Raw genomic sequence first — 20,334 nt, forward strand, 5'->3', positions numbered from 1 at the left:
TATGAGTCTATCCCCAAGTCACGGTTTGTCTGTAAAATAGATCCTTCAGTGCTGGCAGAAAGCCTAGAAAAATTCTGACAGAAGTATGCTCTGAACACATTTTGATCCTGCCATTTTCAGGATACTCATATCTTGTTTTTTCTCTAGTCAGGACCGACCAAGAAATTAAGGATTATTGAGTAGCCACTGGAAGTTGTACAGCATGCATGAGATCGTGGCTAAAAGAGCTGGCAAAAATAGACTGTTTAGGTAGGGTGGCTTCTCGGAACAGTAAATTCTGGGACTCCTGGGGATGTCCATCTCATACCAGAGCTGAAGAAATCAAACTGGAAATGGGATCACTGCCATCCCCCTGTTCACCGCAGAACAAGTTTGTCTCGTACACGTATCTTTACCCTGAGCAAAGCAGATAGGTAATTCACTATCTCTAGCCTCATTAGCTGTAGAGGAGTGTAGTGGTGGAGTGAGTAGTGTCAGGGGAATGAATGCATTTAATTTCTGTTATATATGGTGTCCCTCTCTCAGATTTCTTTAAGATAGGTCACTGTTGCCTCCTGACATTTATTTTGCTATCTGCGAAAAGGGGATACAAATATCTGTCCACTTACCACAGCTGTGAGAAATAATCTCATATTCGTCATGTAGGTGTAGAACACCTTTTTCAAAAACATTTTGTTAGAATTAGCTATAGGAATGATTCTTCCCTTAATCTCCTGAAGACAATTGTTAATACCTAGTAGGCCTTTATTATTTTAGGACTCACCTATGAGGGATAGGAAAATGAGTGACTACTCACTGCTCTTCCATCTCCACTTACTAACTGCACAAAAGTACTTTGGGTACAGAAGCAGCGTTCCTGCCTCTGGGCCGTGTTTTCCCTTGACCCTTTTGCCAAAGTTAGAGCAGTGTGGAGTACAGAAAGGCAGTTGTCATTCAGCTTGCAATTGAGTTAACATTTCTGGAGTAACAAACTGATCTTAGTGTCTGTGTGAATTGGGAAATGGTGTACAATTAATTTTTATGCCATCACTGCTATGCCTTTCTGGAAACTCTGGGATATAGGAACGCTTGCTTTACTCACTTGCCTTTATAGGCAAGTACAGAATGTTTGACTTCTTGACAGAGTTACACACTCTATGATGGGTCTCCTTTGGGATTAATACTGTAAGTAATTTATGAAAACTTTTAGGGTCCATATGTATGATTTGTCCATCGTTAATATTTTATAAATTCGTTGTAAGTCAATTTTCTTCAGGACCTTTATAGGTCTCACAGATGGTTTAAGAAGACAAAGCTCTTCTGAGGAAGCTGTTCTTACTTTCATCCTCTCAACAAAACTGTGGCTATCAGTGTCTAATTTGGAGAGAATGGCAGAGGGAACAGCAAAGGAACCTGCAGGCCTGCCAGAGGACCTGCTTACACCAGTAAATGCCGCAGCTGAGGACAGGGCAGTTGGTCACATTGCACCCTGCTGGTGAAGAGGAGGGCTGATCGAAGAAGCTGATGCCATGCTGAAGAGGAAGGACTCTAGCTCTAGTGGTAGGCACTAAAGTAAATATGGGACTGCCAGGAAATCAGAGAGGCACCAGGTGGGAGCAGGGTGCACACTTGCAGTCAAGGGGTTTGTCTAACTGGCGGGCTGCACAGGCCAGGGTGAGCTGCTCGTGCAGAGGGTGGGAGAGATGTAATCCTGAGCTGGAGGAGCCATTTCGCCTTGCAAAAGGCTGTTGCCTCTGTTCAGCAACACAAACCTGGACACCAGAGCGTGTGTTAAGGGAAAAATGAAAAATAAGCAGTAGCAGCGCTGAACCAGCATAGTGGAGCAGATGGCAGACTATGAACAGTTTGCAGTTAGCTAGCAAACTGAACATTTCTTTGCATGATGTTGAGTGGTGTCAGCCTTGGTGCTATTACTAGGTGTTTGGTGATGGTTGGGGAGTTTTTACAGCTCTGGGGGCTATCATCACAGTTTTCAGGAGAACCACATCTTTCACTGTGGAAGTAATAAAGAAGGTTTCCAGCCTGTGTGGTTTCAGAAGAAATTTTGAAGATGTTAACTGTCAAGATGCTCAAAATCAGAAGGCAAATGTAAAAGCAGTGTGTTAATTAAGATACAAGACAAAGGCTTGTGAGTTTAAGGTGATTTCAATGTTTGTAACCCCTGATTCATAGCCGTGGTTTGCATTGTTGGATATTGTTGTTGAACTGCACCATTCTGGTGGCTGGTGTCCCTGAGCTGTTAGAAAGCTTCCTGGGACACAAACCTGGTGCCTTGCAGGAAACTGCAAAGGCAGTTAGACCTGCCTCTGTGGAGTTGGAGTGAGGCGCTGTGAGCAGCTTCCCGCCCTGGGCTCCCTGGCTCATGCTGTGCCTGGAGCTCAGAGAATCAGAAATGTTTGTGGCCTTGCAGCTCAGTGATCTGTAGGAAGTGGATTTCGTTCTCCTTTCCTAGTGCAATGCAAGGTTTCTTGGGCTCTGAATGTGGCCTAGGGCTTAGCTCTGACCACTTCTGATGGAAGTGAGTGTTTCTTCACCGTGGTTGGGCTCTCTCAGTGGGTCTTCTGTGAGTTCTCCAGTGCAGAGAGCAGCATGAGGCCGCCTAGGCAGAGGGCAAGTCACTTCCGTCAGTAATTCACGGAACTTGGAGCGGGGAGAGTCGCAGGGCTCGTGCTGCTGATGTGGGCAAAGCCTCACGGGCTGGGACGTTCGTGTGTAATCGGCAGTGCCACTTCAAATTCTCTGGACAGCTCTAGGGGCTAAGAAGAGATTTTTAGGTAGTTTGCCCAGTTGTCCAGTGTAGGAGGTGCTCTCTGTGTTTCCCAAAGGTAGAGAATTTGAGAAGTATTTTGCTTTCCATTTAAGAAAGCAAGTAATGTGCTTCCCTGGCTCACCTAGGGTGTTATTTTTCATGGTTCAACTTCAAAAGCATTCTCACCTCCCGAACCTCTGCCTGTTTTCTGCTTTCCTTCTGAATTTGAAAGCATGAAACTGCTTTCACCAGCAGTACATGTTGAGGATGCAGAGGGAAACACAGGTGAAACAATCATATGGCTACTCCTCCGCACATAAATGTCTTGATTTTGCATAATCGTCTAAAATACCAAAGCTCATTCTTTGCTTTTTAAACAAGGTATTTATAGCATATGTAGATCAAGTGCCAGACTACTTCTGAGAACATCCTGGGGTAGCTGTATCCCATATGCTGTACCTTGACTCCAAGTTGACACAATTGTGTAATAAACTTTGAATCCACATGTAAACTTTCTAAATTCTCCATTTGATTTAGCCATCTTTTTTAAGACCAAGCACAATAACAGCTGATGTTTGCTTATGTCAGGAAGACAAATGTGTCATGCAAACACTGTACTACTTCAGCATCAAAACTGGAAGTGAGTTAATGTCTAAAGTGCTGTTTGAGTACAAATTTGTCTATATGGATCTGTAAGTTTCAACTGTGGTAAACATGTAAGAGGAAGAAAGGCATTCTCCTAACAGATTGTAAGAGCAAAACCACTTGTTTTCTGAGGGTTTCCTCTAGACTTGCAGTAACCCTTCCCATTTTTCCTGATTCCCTTAGAAATAAGTTCTTTGAAAAGTAGCGTGTTTTGGTAATTGCTGCCTGTGACCTAGCTCCTGGAGAGGGATCCTCTGAGTTGGAGGGCAGAATTGCAGCCAAAAATGTAATCAGGCAAGTTAAATGGTTGTGCAGCTGAGAGCCCTTCTTATGTATGGTACAGCTGATTTAAGCTTTCATGAAAAGATATTGGCCATACCAAGACTTATTTGAGCATCCCAGTGGGCTGTGAGAATAGAACAAACAGCCTCAAAGTGCACAAACACATGCAAACCCACTCATTTCTAACATATCAGCTGCACTGGAACTGAGCTGCAGCAAAGTTACAAGGCAAGAACAGGGACGGATTTATTCCTCTATTAAAACATGCAAGACCAGATGCTGCATCTGTATCTCACAGGAAGTAATCTTTGTGCCAGATTCTTATTTTCTGAGATTGGAATCTCTTGGAATCTTTTTGATATTTTCTTTAAGTTACTGTTACGGTCCTGCACGTAACTGACTCTTCACCTACTGGTGGAATGTGTGTAGCACTGTTTCATCCAACAGTGTAATGAGAAAAACAGCTCAGCATCTCATAGGGATGTCTAGTAATGCCTGTCGTCATAATGCTTTTTTAATGGTTTTGAGAGCCCAATTGATAGCTTTTCTTTTATTAGAAATTATTTCATTGGGTCATGATCATGGAAATGCAGATCCAAACCTGGACATCCCAACATCCTCTAGGAGGTCTTAGCAAAGAACCCAATTAATTAAGAGAATAAAAAAGTAGGTTGAGATTGTTGTGCTTTTTAAAGTTTTCTCCTTCTTATTGCTCTATTGGTACTGTCACTATTAGTGTCCTGTTTGAGAATTTCTTCTTTGATATATTTGTGGTCATGTTATTAAACATATGCCAGGAAACACACAGGATCTGCTGCAGTCCAGTGTGTGTTACTGTATGATCCTTAAAATTCATGTTTCTGGGTGTTGCTCTCTCTCTACATGAATGTAATGCTGCTGGCACCTCAGAAGACATTCCTGCCTTGAACTGCTACAACCGAAGGGAGGGAGAGGCTTGAGTCCCATTTAAGCATACTCAATGGAACAAAAATTGCTTTCTGAAGTCACATGAAGTGTTAAGAATAATCCCGGTGTGCTCCATTACAGTCTCTCCAGTAATAATAAAGTACTTTTCATTGGGATGTTAAAAACTCAAATATTTTAAGCAGCAGGCCCTGAACCTTACAGCAGAAACTGCTAACCATTTTTTATGTCAGATAAGATCCTTCATTGATTACTAGCGATGAAGAGCCCTAGGTGAGCGTGTACCTGCTTGGGAAGAAAGCGAAACCTCTAGCAAACAGTTCCCCCATGTCTCGGCCAGGCAGTGGGAAAGGAAAACTCGTTGAACGGTCTGGAAGCAATGAGCTGCAGTCAGCCAAACTGGTTATGTTGCCCCTCTTGCTGTCCCTCCCCTTGTTCCTGGCCCTCCTACGCACACAGCTGTTCCCGGCCTGAGTGTCCCTGGTGGGGACCGACGGCCAGCACTGCAGTACCGTGGCCAATGCTGGGGCAGGCACAGAAACACGTGCTGTTTACAAAGGATTGCTCCAAATTTTCCCTGGTGTAAGAAACAGCTAAAGTGGGAGACACTGAAGGGAACCAAAGGAGAGAGCTTTTCCTCGCCATGGACTGAAGGAATGATAGAAGGTTATTTTTCATGTAATTTTTATTGAGCAGATTCAGAAGTTGAGAGCCTGGTTTACAGTGTAGTGCACTTTGTAAAGGTATTTGCGTACTTGGATGAAATGTATGGTTCACCATTCACACAGAGGAATGGCACTTAGTTTTCGTTTGAGTAATCGTGCTCCGTCATGGGCTGGAACTCCGTTGTTTTAGGAACTATGTGAAAAAGCTCTATCCTCGACAGAGGCTGAGAGTGGCGCATTGCTCACTATTTTGCTTTTACATGTAGTGCAAGATAGAGTAGACTCAATGTTATGATCTTGGCACTGAATAGGTTTTAGGCATTAGTCGTGTCAATTCTTCCTCCTCCCCTTCTCCTCTCCAGTTACAAGGTCCATCCTTAAGAATATGGTGTTTTGTTTTATATCATGTTTTTTACGTGTATCTACTGATTAATATTCCTTTGGTGGTCTTTTTCATAAGTCATACTCCCACAGTATCTACCTTATTCCCTATGCCTAAGATTATATATATCCACCCATTCAGAAAACTGATAGGGAACCGCAAGCCCATTGCTGCACCACCAGCAGCAGTCTACAAATTCCAGAGTCCATGTTCCTGGGGACTTGAATGTCGTTTTACAACATGAAATAACGCGTTCTGTTGTTGATAATTTTGCAGATTTGCTCGCTGGGCTTTCTCCACAGCTTTTCTCAGGGCTTCTTCAGGGGTCTCTGAAGCCTGGTTTTGGGTCACTTAGGTTTGGACATAGACAGGATTCAGGCCAGCTCTCTTGATGTTGTGCAGGCAACATGCTTGGACATGCACAAGATTTTGTGTCAAACAGCCACAATTTCCCCAGCTGTTTTAGAAGCCAGCTCATGAAATGATGGTTAAGGACTGATAGGAGGAGGAGGAGTTCAGAGAGGACTTCTTGCTTTATGATGACTGAACAGGATATTTGAAGTTTAAGTGGTTGAATGAATAGGTCATTGACAAAATACCATGCTCCCTGACAGTAATCTCTCTTTAAAGAGGTTCCTTTCCTGCACGAGCCCTGCTTCTTGGAAGTGAATTTCAGCGGGGGAGAGCAGCTCGCTCTCTTGCACTGTCCGAGACTGCTGGTTGTCAGCTAGGATGACTCTTGGTGAAGTGCAGCCTTTCAGGATTTTGCAAGATACTAACAGAGGTGAGCAGCGAATGTTGCACTGGTCTGTATCTAGGTCACTTATTTACAGTAATCTAAGAGAAGGTAAAAGCTGTGATTTCAGAGTAAGAATTGGCTCCCTTCCTCTCCGTTACAGGTACTGCCAACTTCCAGTGTTGTACAGGACCCGAGAGGTGACTGTCGTTCTTGCTCATGCCAGACTTGAGGGCTGGCTCCAAAGCGCATTAATCTTGTTGTCCTGTCGCCTTACTAAGTGGGGTTGATTACAATCAGGGATTTAGGTAGATCTTCAGAGTGAATTTTTTCCGGGGCAGGGAGAGGTTTAACATCACTGTTTCTGGTGATGGGCCTCTAGTTCCTTTTTTGCAATGTTATTCAGCTGTCTGCAGGGCAGTGGCAAGTAGCAGTCTTGTCCTGAGTTCAGCAGTGAACTTCTGCAAATCTTGGCAAACTCAGTTGCGTGTTTCCACTCTTTTCCTACTTAGTATGAGCCAGCGTCTGACTCCTCAGGCGGTGGCTGTGTCTTGAATATTCATATTGCTCCGTAGATCACTTACTGCAGTGGGAGCAGCTGCAGAAAGCTGGCTGGTCAGACTTGGAGGACTGTTAATGTTTGTAGCGCTCTCATTACCTCTCTGATGGGGCAGAGTGAGTTGTGAATCATTAAGAAAAATAATAGTGAGTGGAATACTTGCTTAACATGACTGTAAGTGGCTGTGACCCAGGGCTGTGTTCATATTAATGGCAGCGTTCCAGTTGAGCGGTTCAGTAGAAGAAGGATCTGGCTTTTAGCAGAGAGGTATGAGGTGCTGGGAGGGCAATGTTCACCTTTTCTGGTGACTTTGCTTTACTGGGTGCAGCTGGTCCTCAAATGTTTTTTAAAGTAGTTTTTCATTAGGATCAACTCATGGGAGGTAACAGATGTCAGAGTGAAGCTAAATTAGTGAGAACTTTGCATTCTGTTAATGCTCTTTCTCTATAAATAATAGCTGGGGAGCAGGAATGATGGCACTGCTGGGTCTGTGGCTAGCTGTACCTCTATGCAGCTATATGAAAATCAGCAAAAGAAAGTAATATTTAAAACATTTTCTTTCCTCTGATGTTCTGAGTATTTCTTTAACTTCTTAGAGCTTACTTCCATCTTAAAGTCTTCCTTATATATATGTATCTATATATGTGTGTATGTGTGCGTGCGTGTTCTATTTCTTTAACCTGGAATCTACTCTTCAAAGGTTCTGGCAGTGGCAATTTCTTTATTAAAGTGAAGAAGTGAATTTTTCCTTGCAAATTCATCCTGAGTTATGAAGTTACTAAGTATGGTGACTTCATGTAGGACAGACTAATTTAAAGTTACAGGCATCACCTTCTCATGGCTTTGCTCTGGTGCATACTATGTAATGAAGCCTAGATTCCCATCTGTTTTAATACTTGTATAGTCTAATATCTACAGTGCAGTAATCAGACTTCGAATGTGGCTCAGAAATCCTGCATTGCTTTGAAGTGTTCTCTGGAGTCCAATTCACAAGTGAGGCAACTACCAAAAGAATGATTTTAGCTTTACAAATCTTTTACAATGCTACAAAGCATTGCCAGCCATGACCTGCGCTTCTCGTTCGTCAGCTCACTTGCTGCGTAGGTCTCTGTTCAAAGGTGTGAGCGTGCGCGAGTCTAGCACAGACAGACTGGAATGTTTGTATCTAAATATGCTTCTGGGATCGCACTTGTACATTTGCAGCAGCACTGACATCTGTACCTTGAGTGACATATTTGCAAGCTTTGTCTTCAGTGATTCCTTTTGAGCTGCAGTAATGAAAAGCTTTGCAAAATTGATTCCGAGACCTTCTGCACTTCTCAGCCAGTGCCATAAACTGTCACATGCAGCATCCTTACAGGTCACTTTACTCTCTTGCTCAGGGCTTGTTGACAGCCCTGCAGGACAGCCTCTTCTGTTAATTGTCGTCTCAATGCGTTAGCGGGTACGAAATCTTGCTCGCTTTCCCATGCCAGTGCTAAATCTGCAGTGGAAGCAAGTGTTCAAGCCATTAAAAACAGAAGCAAGACAAAACAACAGCAGTAGCAAAGGCAAAACTTCGTACTTCTGTTGGGTATGTAGGTCTCTAACAAACGTAGAGATTGCTGACTGGGGAGATAGACTTCCTCCAGGGTTCTTTTATCAGAAAAGCAGCTTAAGTGACTCACTTTTTCCCTGAGGATATTCTTAAAAATACTTTACTCATTTTGTCTTCTAGTGGTCAGAAAGAATTTATTCTATGCTCTCTTTCAAATAAGAGAAAGGTTTGTTAAAAAAAAAAAAAAAAAAAAAAAGAACACCCCCTATTTCCAGGAAGGTCTGGGTTATATTTCTTATTAAGGGTCTGTACGGCTCAGTAATGCATGGGCTTAGTGGCATTATGTTCACTCAAGCAAGTGCTTCAGCAAAAAAAATTTAGCACTATTTTTAGTTCTCTGACAGCAAACCACTTGATTGTAAGGCTGGGGAGCTGCAGCGTCGCGAGTGTGAGAGCTCCACTGGAAGAGGCAGCGAGACGGGACACGATAGCCTTCTAGCTACACCGAGAAGTCCTAGCTGATGCGGAGAAACACGTATCAAGACGAGGTATTTTAAAGGAATTATCTTATGGAAAATGCTTAGTCTGTGCATGAAATGAATCAGCTGGTCAGAGACAGGGCACCAAAGCGTTAGCTGGCTGTCTGTATCCGCTCCTGCCCTTAAAGATTTCATTCCGTAAATTCCTGTCCTGACCATCAGCTTTTAAATCGTCTCTTCTTTTTTCCTAATCTTTTCTGGGATTTTACAGGATCTTGTGCAAGTTAGCAAATGACAACAACAAAAAAAGAAATTAGTTTCCCAGAGTGAAGGATTTTTTTTTCTTTTCCTTTCCCTAAAATAAAGCCTTTTCAGTGCCTGGGTAAGTAGCCTCTGAGCAGTGCTACAGTCCATTCTGCTCTGCTAACCTTGTTAACTTGTAAAAGAAAATACCCTGCCTTTGACTCGAAGTCAGGCTGCGAGAGATCTGATTAGCCCATATTTGGGGAGGGGGGCTGGCGCCAGCAAGCTGTGTGCACGCGTAGCGCCTAGCCTGGCCTTCCCGGGGCCGCAGGTCCGCCCCGCTCCGGCTTCACGCTGTCTCGTGCGCTGCTCTTGGGACCTCTGGTCGACTCAGCTTGGCTCACGCGGGTCGGTCCCCCTCCAAGGAAGCTGGTGCCTGGAGGTTAGCGTCTGTGCCTGGCGCCCGTACGCTCGCCTTGCCTCGGCCTTGTGCGGCTCAGCCCTGCCTGACTGAGGCGAAGGGCAGCGCCCGCAGCTCGGGTGCTGAGAGCCGAGGGGGTTGCCATTCCTGGGTGATGGAGTCATGGGAGAAACTGCCGCGAAGCAACAGATAGCAGGAGCACGGGCAGGGCTGGCCACGGGTCGCTGCGGCGGCGCTGGCTGTCACACTGGAGGCGCCTGCGGCGGCGCTGACCCTGCTGCGAGTGTGCGCGTGTGCCAGGTGAGAGCTTGAAGCTTTGGATTTATTCCCTGTTTCCATAGCAAGCGCGTTTCCCTCGGCTCGGTAGTCACAGCCTGTTTGGATGCTGCCAGGCAGACAAACTGTCTGGGCTTTAGTGGCATCTTGCTTGTCTCCTTGTCAGTTCGTACGAGTTGATGCTGTGCAACAGCTTCTTTACAGTGTGCTTTGAAGATGGAAAGGATTTCAGCCTGCTGGTCTTTCAGGAACTCACTCTTTTCACCAGGCACTGGAGCGATAGCTGGGAGTAGGCAAGAAAACTGTTGCACTTGTAATACACCCTGGGTAGCTGACCAGTGCTTTGCTGTCCTGTGTTCTCACCCTTCCGTTTTAACTGTGTTGTGCAATGTTTTCAAATGCCGTACTTAAGAGTCAGACCCAGACTTCAGGGTAAGCCTTGAAGGAGTTTAGCTGCATTGTTATGTTTTAAAATAACTGCTGGTATTCTTCCCTTTATGATACCATTACTTTAAAATAAAAGTGTGCCTCTTCCTTAAATTACTCAGTAGAACACAAAAAGAAGGGTAATTGCTGGATTGCTGTGAACTCTGCTGAAGTGCTGAGCCCTGCCCTGCGTGCTCTGTGTGTGTATTTTAGAAATACATGGTTTTGGGCAGGCACTTGCACTCCTCTCTGAGCTTCTGTGCTCAGGCTCCCTGCCTCCAGTAGGCTTTAGGGTTATTTGAAAAGAGGGGTGAGGCAGTGGCGTCACTGTCCAGTGTTCACCCTGTTCCCGTTAGGTGCGTGCATTTGTACGTACGTTAATGCAGACAAAACCAGCAGAGCGCCTACAGCATGTTTTTGGCTTCAATTTGTGTGAACTTAGCCAAGCTGAATGAAGGCAAATGGTCAGTCTTATTTATATAAGTTCTTTAATGACTTTTCAGGCTTATTTAAAAAAATCTGCATATTAAAACTTAAATGAGCTGTTTTGGTGTTATTGGTTCTGGCAAATCCAGACTTTTACCTCCAGAAGTAGTCTTTAATACTGATTGCTGAGTTGCCAGGCAAAACACTGATATTGAAATGAAGGCGATTAAAATGAACACTCAATTAATCCATCACCTGAATTCAGTAGATGGAGCTCCCTTAATCTGGAGCTGTACAGTCTGAGTAGTATAATGCATTAGTTAGATCATTTCGGAGAAGTAGAAATAGATGAGATTTCACTGAAATTTAAATTGCAGAAGTCTTAGTGACATCTGATTAGTCTGTCTCTTTTGCTTAATGTTATCATAGCATTAAACTTTATGAAAATTAAATTTTAAGGCTGTACTTTTGTCTAAGTTAACCACAATACAATCAACCTCTGGGATTGACTGCTGGGAGAGAGTGATTTAAATATCCTGCCTGGGGTTTTGCCACATTTTGCTAATTTATTATCACGCTTATGTAAACCTTCTGGTTTTGTTTTGGCTGCCTGCTTCACGGTGTGAGTGGAGGCCTACCGGGCCCAGGAAGCGATTCTTTGACCTGGTGTGTGGTGTTGTGCATCCAGCTGGGGCCAGACTGGGGCCTCTGAGCCCCCACCTGCGTGTGACAGTCAGTGCGACGGCAGGAGGTGGTTTGGGCACGCGGGTCGCATTGCAGCCGCCTGCAGTCTGCGGTGTGTGTGCTTCCCTCCAGGTACTGCACGAACCCTCGCTCTGGTTTCGGGCAGCTTCAGTGCAAGTGAGGCTGGCACCGGCTGGCTTTCCCATGTGAAACCTGGGGCACTGGGCAGCCTCGCAGAGTTTTGTCCATAGGTAACTAGGGAGGATTTTCTTCCCTGCCTTAAGCATCAGTTACAGTAACTGCTGGCTGCTGATCATAAGATTTAAGGACGCGCAAATGGCACGTTTCCGAGACACGCCGTACTGTCTGCACAGATCAAAATGTTAAGTCTGTTTCTGGTGATTAAATGCAACAGCCTAACAATTGCCATAAAGATTGACTGGAAGTTTGTTTGCTGGTGTTGTATCCTGCGTTTCATCCCCTTGTTATCCCGAATGTTTCATGGGTTAGTAACAAACCAGGCAAAAGGATCAATGCTGATTGGTCTCCATAAATTTCATTTATGCATTCCTAGTTGTACCTTCATGTATGTCTTAGCAGCCTGGATTCTTGCATGCTTTGAGGTATCTTCATAATATGCTGGCATAAGCAGTCAGTCATGTTGATGTGATGCAGTCTCAGAGACTCGCTCTGCATGGCGGCAGAGAATCGGATCAGGACAGGGAGTCTTAGGCAAGCGCCAGCACTTCTAGTTTCTGCCTGGGATCTTCTCTCAGTCTCTGTAAGGGACAAACCATGGAGGCTTGCTGCCCAGGTCCCAGTGCTGCTTGCTTGAGACACTGTCATATTACTCAATTCTGGTCCGTTGGAGCCTGTCAGCTTGAGCTTTATTCATTACTATTTATGTACCTTTATCCTGCATCTCTTTACCTGTCGTTCAGCCAGTTTGTGCTTTCCATCTTTGCTGAGGTGAGCACGACATCGACTCTGCTGTCCTGCTTAGGCAGGTTAGCAGTAGTTCATGACTCGCTTAGGTAGTGCTTGGAGGACATGAGATCTTGAGGTGTTAGAGTTTTAAAACAAAATCAAATTAAAGAAAAGTTCTTCAGCCTTCAGTGCTGTGACCTCTCCTTAGTTTCACAACAAGCCTGGATGAGGGGAATCCAGCTGGTTTGTTTTATAATGTCTTGAGCGTGAAAGGGGTTTGGTCCTGAGCTGGGAAGGGACAGGCACGTACGGACTGTAGGCGCTGCTGGTGCTGGAGTCCCAGGTGTGCTGCTTCACATGTCTACTGTGGCAGGCAGGACTCCCTGCCTCCCTCTGGCCCGATCCACCAGCAGTAGCATTAGTGAAGTCTTTTGGACAGACACTGCGGTTTGGATCTTGTTTGTATACTCTGAAGCTTGTCAGGTCTGCACTTGCGGAGTTGGTCAGAATGAGAAGTGGCAATGGTGCTTCCCATGCCCTCTGCTGTCCTTGCAGTGTCTCTGCCCTAGCCACAAGTATCAGAAATCTCTAGAGAGATCCTGCGCTTGTCCAGCTTTGAGCTTAAGTTTAATTTTGTGTACAGACACAATCTAGATAGTGTTACAGTGCAGGAACTGTTTATGGGTCTGTGAAGAGGGGAACGTATGTCAAAATGGATAACACCATTTCTGCCCTGAGAATCTTTGCTGTAATTCCGTCAGTGTTAGTTAAAGAGCACAGCCACATACTGTAGGCATAGGCAGCACACTGGAGCATTTCATAGACCGATGGACTGCCTAGGGAGCAGGATCTGTAGGGAGGAGGGAATTATCTGAGAAGTTCTTCCAGTTAGTAAGGGGCAGATTGGAAAGATGAAATAATAAAATGTTTGGTTCAGAGAGCTACCCAGCAAATGAGAGGAGCTACGGAAAGATGAAGCTATAGGCAGTGGCAAAGGTGAAATGCTTGAGCATGCCAGTCCTGGCAGATCAAGGCAGGCAAACTCTGTGATTCAAGAAAAGGGGGAGATGTTGGCAATGTGTCCTGAATGAGCAGGGAAGGGCTTAGAGGGGATGTAGCTGGGAGAGGGGAAAAGAGGATGCAATAGCATGTAAAGACTGGTTAAGGTTCACGTGAGCAGTATGCTGATGGGAGTTAGCTGAACCTTTAGCACATTTGGAAATATTCACCGATATGTCTTAGAACTGTGGTTTCATTTGCACAAAGGATACTTGATACAGTCCTAATACATTTGGTGTAAGCAGTACGATTCTTCGCTGGTGCTGAAACCAACCTGGCACAGGAGACAACTTGCATGACTAAATTTATTGACTAATTCTGATTTTTCTTGTGCCTTCTCAGTTAGAAAGATATATGGTCCTTGAAGCAAAAGAGTAACTCCCCTACCTCAGAAAAACTAAGATTGTTCTTAACTAACTTGCTTAAGGAGGGCCCAAAATATCAGTACTGGAGCTGTTTTTTGACGATGTGGGTCTAGCAAGATTCAAGGTTAAATGAAGGTACTTATAATGGTCCTAGGAATTACTATGAAGCGAGCATGTGCTTGCATAGTATGTAGGCATAAAATCCCTTCTTCTTTTCCTGCAAGCCCTAAAACCTTTTAACGGAGTCACTGGGCCAGATGCCGTGCTGCTCGTCAGGCACGGCGCCCGTGCCCCGGCGTCTCTGGTGGCACCCCAGTGCTGGAGACAGTTGGGGAGATTGCAGGGTTCCCTTCCTCTGCTCTGTGGATAACCCGGCAGTTCCTCTCCTCCCAAAATGGTGTCACACCCATGCTTTAATGTCTTGGAGTCTCGCGGACCACACAGAAACCTAGTTCAAGGAGATGGACTTTTTTTCTGGCTTCATTATACTAGTAGAGATGAAAAAGAGATGGATTGCAGATCAGAACGGCACGCCATACCCACTGCTGGCTGTAAATAGCGGTAGCACAGATCAGAAGCAAACTGTGAAGTCAGGATTGAGTTCAGTTATTTAGACATCAGTTCAAAGAAATACTGGTTTCTGAGCTATTGGTGAAGAAAAAATTGTCAATGTTTTTCTTTTTTCATGTGCTGTAAACATGGAGCTCTAAATCAGTTACGTTACTCCAAATGGCTTAAAATGGTTTTCCATTGGTTTTTTTTTCTGAACTTCATTAGCTAATTATACCAGAGGTAGTTTATTAATTAAACTTTATTTTTTAATGTATCCAACTCATCCTTCTTAAGCCAAGTCTGATACAAAACCAAACTCACTCTAATCCTTAAATCTTTATTTCAAGTCATTGACCTCTTTTTGTCTGGGAATGTCAGACGGTAGCAGGTAATACTTAAGGAATTAACTTGAAGGCTGTCTGTGGGCTTCAGTTTCTTGTTCTTTCAGAACAGGACTTACTGAGTTGTTACAAGGTGCATGCTGCAAGCTGCAAGTTCTCAGTGTTCATTCCTGCCTGCAGAGGAGCATTTATAATCATTTTGTATTAACTTTTTAAAAGAGCTAAGCAGCTACTCTTGCAAACAGTCCTTGTGAAAATACATCTCTTATTTAAGTGTGAAAACAGGTGATGGATTTTCAGAACCATGAGGAATGTGACTGGTAAGAGCTGCTCTGTGTATAATGCTTCGGATAGCCTTCCCTTTCAGGAAGATTCACTTTCAAGGGTGCAGCTCCCACAACAGCGGTCGCATTTTCAAAAGAGGTGAGCACCTACCTGCACACCTGGAAAAGGGAAGTGATCCTGAGTTTCACTGTTGATGAAAACATAATGAAGTTTCTAGGCTCCTTGAGGTTTTCCTGTCTGCTGGTTGAATGCCAGAGCACTGGGGTTAAACCTTGTATCTCCAGGCCATTCGTCACAGATGCCTGAGATTTAGGAGCGGAGCGGAGGGCTCCGCGCTGCGGGTTGTACCAGTGTACGTCCCCTGAGGTTTGGTGCAGAGCGCTGTGTACGCCAGGCCGTGCCAGCGGACGCAGACCCCAGCCCAAGCGAGGCCTGTCCCCTGAGGTTGACAGGGGCAGTGCACCAGCCTGGCTCCGTTGCTAATGGCCACAACCACCCCTGTCCTCTGTCACAGGCCAAGAGGTGACCTGTAAGATAGGCTCCCTGGAAAGCGCGTCTGAAGGGGAAAATGCTGAACGCTGAGGGAGCTGCCTGGCCGTGCAGGTGGGAAAGACTGTGGGTAGACATTATTGGTTGCTGTTAAAGGTACTGAGCTGAAGTTGCATATGGGGATGTTGTTATATACGTGCTTTCTGGGGCTTTTCTTGGAAGACTTCTTCATCTTTGCACATAGCTGGTTTTACCAGTGCACCTTCTAGTGTGTCTAGCAGCAGGGTAAAAACGTGGCCTCACCTGGACCCAAAAATAAGAAGCCCAGCCTTTGTGGATGGGAGAGATGTCCATGCATACCTGACTTAACATTTTACACTTACCAGTGAAAAATGAGGTAGCTAGAAGCAGAAAAGGATGTTTATTTTTTAAAGTCATATGCATAGGGATAGTACCGCATAGTACTCATCTAGCTTACTGCTTCATGCTGTTTTTTGAAGATGTGTGGAAGACCTAATAACACCCAGCAGTTCCTTCAGCTTGGTTTATATTCTGCTTCAATCTCTGCGTAGTTCACTCCCCATAGAATATTTGTGTTGGCAAAAAAGCTGGATTTTTAATCAGAAAATATTGACTTTACGGTGTTAATCAGACTGAACCCCAAAATATTTCCTCTCACTCTAAAAAACAGTGCTGTGCATGAACATCTGCCCCTTCAGGGAACTGGTGGTGTTGTATTACCAGTGCAAAGCTATGGTGTGTTTTGTCACCATTTGTCCATGTCCTGCCATCACATGCCATTGAGATCTTTGTTTTAAAATAAAATAAAAAGAGGGTTAGTTGCCTTGGAAGTCTCTATATTACTTCACACTCCGAAAACTAATGAAATGGTAGGATTAAAATGTAAAATGTAGGATCAGAATGACTTAAAATGTATGAGAGTTAGCCACAGTCAAAGATTGCAATAAATGTTTAAAAATGAAACAGAAATTTCTGTCCTTAATAAAAGTGGTGTGCGTAATGTATTTATTTAGGCACCTAGAATCAGAAGAACTTTAGCTGCTTTGAATGTGAAGCATAACTTCAAGGAATAGATGTTTTTGTTTAAACTTAATTTAAGGAGGTTTATAAGTAGAATTCACTCTTCTGGGATTGGATTATACCTTAGTTTTTATATCTCCCTCCTCTGCAATATCGTTACTTACTCAGATCTGCAAGCAGTTTTTCATCTCGGTTGTTATTGGCAGAGAGATTGTAAATCAACTTCGTGGTCACAAAGTACTGAATCCGACGTGGAGGTGCGGCAGTCAGTAGACCACTGGATCAATAAAAGCAATGAAAGGTCAATTGCCACTTTTAAAGCAAATTCAAATGCTTTTCAGAAACATCATAGTGGTCGGTTAGTTCCGGTAGCCTTCCTGCTGGATCGCATTATCGCCTGCCCTTCTGCAGCCCGCTAGGCTGTACTGCACGCTGTCCTGCTCCAGGAGCTGACTTGTGCTCCTTCCCCAGACCAAACGCATGTGTGCTGGTGAACCAGCAGTGCACGTAGCTGGCATTAACGAATTTTGAACCAGAGCCTAACAGATTTAAGTAGCAGTAGCATTCTGAGGGGAACAAATGAATGCAAAACGGTCTGCCGTTTTGCAAGATGCAAGTTTTTATCTCTAAAATATGTGGTAATTGCCTGGGCGGGAGGCACTAGCAGCGCGTCTTACCTGTAGCATTTGTGGCAGCTCAATTTGCCTTCCTCTCCTTTCTCCGGGCTACGCTGAAAAGTAGTGGGGCCTGCTGCTGGGGGGCAGGCAAAGGTGAGGCAGCCTCCGGGAGGCCACTGTCCAGGAGCAGAGGAAGCTGGAGGTAGAGCAATGAAAAGAAGATGCTGAGATCCTCTATCATAGAAGTTTTTAGCTTGAGCAGTCACTGTCTGGCCTTTTTTTTAGAGTATGATGCCACTGCTGAGAGAACTGCTTTGTAAAAGACTTAGGATACCCTGAATAGCCTGTTGGTCACCAGACAAAATGGGAAGGACGGCCATATGAGTGCATCATCTCTGTTCCCCAGTTCCTGCAACAGCGTGAGGTTTGAACGTGGTGGGGGGAGGACTGTTAGTTAGGGGAGAGAAGCAGGGCTGTGGGGTTTTGGGGCAGAGCAGTTGCACAAACTCTTGGTATGTTTAAGGGCACTCAAAAGAACTGTGTGAAATACTCTGGGGACCTGCTTTCCAGAAGCGGGATGGGTGCAGGCACGCTCTGGTGTTCACTGCTGAAGGATGCTGTGCCCAGCCTGGATAGGGCTGCAGGGGAGTCTCTGCCTGGCAGCCCTGCCTGTGTAGCCAGCCCCAGCTGCGTTTGCGGCCTCCCGCTTAGCAGAAGAGTCTCGAGGCAAGAATGAATTCTCACCGACTGTTGTGGTCACTGTTGTTGTTGAATTATTGCATCAAAGACTGAATTATTTGCCATGATCTGTGACTTGACTTGTGATACTGGCTAGGCAGATAGACATCTGCAAAGCCTTTAAGCTGAAAGGTGGGTATGTGGCTTTGGTGCAGCACACGTGCAATGCCAAGCTGGCAGAAGCTGGCGCGAGCCTTGCGGGTGGCTGTGGGGGAAGCAGCAGTCTGTCCCCTGCCTTTACGCACATCTGCTGCTGCTCTGTGCATTTTGTTCACTCCTCTGGCGGTTCAGAAGACCTTGTCTTTTGAGATCATGCAAACTGTTCTCGTTTCACTAGTGGTTTTCAGGTTTTGTGGGATTGAAAGCAGCTGATTAGTTTAACACTGAAAATTAAAGGGGCATTTGCCAGCAGCCAGTGATAAGTAGTAGCGGGGCACTCACCTTTTTAATTGCAGGTGAGTGGGCCCACGCTGTCTCTTTTTACTGCTTAAAACAGTTAATACATGAACATTTATATTTCTAGTTAATAGTTTGTGTCAGGTAAATCTGATTGCAAATTGCCTTTTAATATATCTTTTCTAGTTTAGCAACTAGTATGTAAAATCTTACCTTCCCGATTACTTCATTGTAAAATCTCAGTTATGGTATGATGGGGAAGTGAGTTGTAATTCAGCTTACAACATTTCTGTTTAAATGGGATCTTTATTTGACACACTTCACCTCAGCTATGACCTCTGTGTCTCTGCTGGGTCATTCTCTGAGTTTATGACGCACTTCGCATTCTTACAGAGCCCTTCACTGGGTGATTTTAAAGTCTTTTCAAGCCTTAATTAACTGAAGTGGTATGTCTCCCCTGCGAGGTCAGTAAATACTCTTAATTGCATTGCAAAAAGGGGAAGATGTGGCAGAGGGAGATTTTAAAGGAATTCACCAGTGCTGTGCAAAAACTACTAAAGAGGCGGTAAGAAAATCTGTAATTTCTGAATCCCAATTTATGTGCAATATTTTCCTTTATTACATAAGCAAGCAAAAGAAAGATGAGATACAGCTTGGTAAGGCAAGATACAGGTCATCTTTCTTTTGTCAGTAGATTTTCTGCTTTATGACCTGGAAGCTGCTGAAAGCAACAAAAGCCCATGGATGAGGGAATCTTTTCAAAGTTGTTTAAACGAGAAACAAGCAAACCCTGAAGGCCTCACTCCTCTCTGTAGGGCTATTTTTAGGAAGCTAAAGGGGAGGGGGAGGAAAAGGCATTTCCTGGGGGTCTGTATGTATGGTTCCTGTATGTCTGCTTTTGGATAGCTGAAGTTTGAATGCACTTGTCGGACAGTTGTGTTTGTGCACGGTGAAAAACAGGAGCCAGGCAGAGCAGACCGCGCTCACCGTGCCTCCCCAGACCCTTGGTGGGTTTCTTCAGAAAAAAAGTTTCCATTTCTCATCTCTGATGAGAAATTTCTCATTTCTCATCTCATCTCGTCTCATTACTGATCACTTTATCAGAAGCTGTGGCAGTGCATAGAGCAGGAGCAGCAAGATACCCCATTTATTGATAGTGATGTGCAGTGCCCTGTTAAGAGCCACAAAAGAATGAGGCCTAATAAGGTACCAGTGTTGTTATTGCATAGAAGTGAAATTAGGTAGATGTGTGTCACTTCAGTGGTGCTCCATCCCAGGTGGAAGGGCTTTTTCACCCTTAAATTACCTACTTTTGCTGAGGTTAGAGTCACTCTAGTGACAGTGCTGGAAGGACTTTCAGGCCTTATGCTGTGTGGGAATGGAGGATGTAGTGTCCTGAGGCAGTGATAGGGCAACACTGGCTGTGCAGTTCTTGAGAGAAAAGGAAAAAGAAAGAAAAAAAAAAAAAAAAAAAAGCTCAAACTGGTATGAGAGCCACAGCGTAGCACAAGTGCCATGGGAATGTAATCTTTGCCACTAGTGCTCTTAAACACTTGAGCAGGAGCTGAAGCATTGGCTTTGTATGAGATAGGCTCTTGACTGTAAAAGTTGCAGAGTGGCAGGGAGCAGTCAGGAGCTGGTAAGGCAAAACCGCAGTTTGCTGAAGTGCTTGGCTGTGGTGCCGTTTTCTTTAGCAAGTGCACGATAAGTAGGTATAGTTAGTAAGTGCAGTCATGCAACGAGGAGATTGGATGAACTGGTTTGGCCGCATGAGAATCGATGAGAAGTTAACTGCAGACTGCTACTGCTGTGATGTTTGTAGCTCATGTCTTCTCTTCCTCTCCTGTTTTACTGGAAAGAAATCCTTTTTTTCCACAGGGTCACTAAAAGGGATGCTTTGACATGATTGGTTTTTATTTCAGCTTTAATAACTCACGAGTAATAAATGTAAATGCATTTGGAGAGTTCAGTTCTGGTAGGAGGATATGTGCATTATGCTGCCTGACAAAATAACGCAGGTGGAGCTTTACTGTGCAGCTGGTGCCTGGCACCTTAAAGCAGAGCTGCTGAACTCAAATGAGCAGTGTATT

At 44.6% G+C, this 20,334-nt stretch overlaps 1 protein-coding gene across 3 annotated transcripts in view; it reads left to right on the forward strand.

Moving 5' to 3' along the window:
- ARHGAP24 (Rho GTPase activating protein 24) overlaps positions 1 to 20,334 on the forward strand; it is a 242,091-nt gene that overhangs the window by 132,145 nt on the left and 89,612 nt on the right. The window contains exon 1 of one of the 3 annotated variants that reach the window (XM_062574315.1): positions 8,898 to 9,027. The exons of 1 other annotated variant lie outside the window; for it this stretch is intronic. The gene's annotated coding sequence lies outside the window, so the exon portion shown is untranslated. Of the gene's footprint in view, positions 1 to 8,897; positions 9,028 to 9,633; positions 9,923 to 20,334 lie in introns of those variants that run through there. One more of the 3 variants, XM_062574318.1, reaches the window with a different exon arrangement.

The sequence above is a fragment of the Rhea pennata genome, chromosome 4 (genome assembly GCF_028389875.1).
Source record: "Rhea pennata isolate bPtePen1 chromosome 4, bPtePen1.pri, whole genome shotgun sequence".
NCBI lineage: Eukaryota > Metazoa > Chordata > Aves > Rheiformes > Rheidae > Rhea > Rhea pennata.